Source organism: Microcebus murinus, chromosome 10 (assembly GCF_040939455.1).
Source record: "Microcebus murinus isolate Inina chromosome 10, M.murinus_Inina_mat1.0, whole genome shotgun sequence".
In the NCBI taxonomy this organism is placed as follows: domain Eukaryota; kingdom Metazoa; phylum Chordata; class Mammalia; order Primates; family Cheirogaleidae; genus Microcebus; species Microcebus murinus.
In genome coordinates, this window is record NC_134113.1 from 56838816 (window position 1) to 56841447 (window position 2632).

Genomic DNA, 2632 nt, shown 5'->3' on the forward strand with positions numbered 1-2632 from the left:
CTGTGAAGAATGCTGATGGGATTTTAATAGGTATTGCATTGAATCTGTAGATCAGTTTGGGCAGTATAGATATTTTGATGATGTTGAGTCTGCTGATCCATGAGCATGGTATGGATTTCCATCTGTTTACATCCTATGCTATTTCCTTCCTCAGTGTTTCATAGTTCTCCCTGTAGAGGTCTTTTACCTCCTTGGTTAAGTATATTCCTAGGTACTTTAATTTCTTTGTTGCTATTGTGAAGGGAATTGAGTCTTTGATTTGGTTCTCAATTAGATTGTTGTTGGCGTATATGAATGCCTCTGATTTCTGTGTATTGATTTTGTATCCTGAGACTTTACTAAATTCATTGATCAGTTCCAGGATTTTCTTGGTTGAATCTTTGGGGTTTTCTAGATATAATATCATATCATCAGCAAACAGTGAAAGTTTGATCTCTTCTGCCCCTATTTGGATACCTTTATTTCCATTTTCCTGTCTGATTGCTGTAGCCAAGACTTCCAGCACTATGTTGAACAGAAGTGGAGATAGTGGGCAGCCTTGTCTGGTTCCAGTTCTAAGTGGGAATGATTTCAGTTTTTCCCCATTCAGTATGATGTTGGCTATGGGTCTGTCATATATGGCTTGTATCATTTTTAGGTATGTCCCTTCTATGCCTATTTTCTTAAGTGTTCGTATCATGAAAGGGTGTTGAATTTTGTCAAAAGCTTTTTCTGCATCTATTGAAAGAATCATGTGGTCTTTGTTTTTGCTTCTGTTTATGTGGTGAATTGCATTTATAGATTTACGTATGTTGAACCATCCCTGCATCGCTGGGATGAAGCCCACTTGGTCGTGATGGATTATTTTTTTGATAAGCGTCTAGATTCGGTTAGCTAAGATTTTGTTGAAACTTTTTACATCTATATTCATTAGGGATATTGGTCTGTAGTTTTCTTTTTTTGTTGCATCCTTTCCTGGTTTTGGTATCACAGTAATATTCGCTTCATAAAATGTGTCGGGGAGGTTTCCGTTCTTCTCGATGTTGTGGAATAGTTTCTGCAAGATAGGTACTAGTTCTTCTTTGTAAGTGTGGTAAAATTTGGGTGTGAAGCCATCTGGACTGGGACTTTTCTTTTTAGGGAGATTTTTAATTGCTGTTTCTATTTCAGCTCTTGAGAGTGGTCTGTTCAGGGAATCTATTTCTTCCTGGTCAAGCCTAGGAAGGCTGTGTGTTTCTAGAAATTTGTCCATTTCCTCCACATTTTCCAGTTTGTGTGCATAAAGATTTTTGTGGTATTCATAAATTATATCTTGTATCTCTTTGGGATCAGTTGTGATATCTCCTTTTTTGTTCCTGATGGAGCTTATTAGAGATTTCTCTTTTCTGCTTTTCGTTAGCTTAGCCAATGGCGTGTCAATTTTGTTTATTTTTTCAAAGAACCAACTTTTTGTTTTATTAATCTCCTGAATAGCTTCCCTGTTTTCAATTTCATTTAGTTCTGATTTGATCTTGTTGATTTCACTTCTTCTGCTAGGTTTGGCGTTGGTCTGTTCTTCTTTTTCCAGCTCTTTGAGTCATTTCGTTAGATTGTCTATTTGTGATCTTTTTGTCTTTTGGTTATAGGCATTTATGGAGATAAACTTTCCTCTCAGAACTACTTTAGCTGTGTCCCAGAGGAGTTGATAACTTGTCTCTCCATTGTTGTTTTTTTCATAGAATTTTTTTTATTTCCATCTTGATTTCTTCATTTATGAAGTAATCATTTAGTAGGAGGTTGTTTAATTTCCACGTTTTTGTGTAGAAATGTGAGTTTCTGTTAGGGTTGATTTCTAGTTTTATTCCACTGTGATCTGAGAAGGTACATGGTATGATTTCTATTTTTTTAAATTTCTTGAGATTTTCTTTGTGTCCTAGGATATGGTCAATCTTAGAGAATGTCCCGTGAGCTGATGAGAAGAACGTATATTCAGTGGATTTTGGGTAGAATGTCCTGTAGATGTCAGTCAGACCCAATTGTTCCAAGGTTTTGTTTAAGTCCATTATTTCTTTATTAATTTTCTGTTTGGAGGATCTGTCTTGTGCTGTCAGTGGGGTGTTGAAATCTCCGGTGATTATGGAGTTGCTATTAATCCATTTGCTTAGATCCAGTAAGGTTTGCTTTATGAAATTGGGTGCACCTAAGTTGGGTGCATATATATTTAAAATTGTTATCTCTTCTTGTTGAAGTGTGCCCTTCACCATTATATAATGACCCTCTTTGTCTTTCACTACTTTTGTTGGCTTAAAAACTAAATGGTCTGAAATTAGAACTGCCACGCCAGCCTTCTTTTGGCTTCCACTTGCCTGGAATACTGATCTCCACCCTTTTACTTTTAGTCTATATGCATCCTTGCAGGTTAGATGTGTTTCCTGAAGACAGCATATACATGGCCTGTATTTTCTTATCCATTCAGCCAGCCTATGTCTCTTGAGTGGAGAGTTTAAGCCATTCACATTTATTGAGAGAACTGAGAGGTAAGGTAGATTACTGTTCATTCTGTTGGGTTGGATGTTGTTGCTTTGATTTCTCTCTTGAGCCATTGTATTATCTGGCCTTTAATCTTTGGGTTTTGGTTGTTTCTATATTCGTGAGTTTTTATTATGGTGTTCCG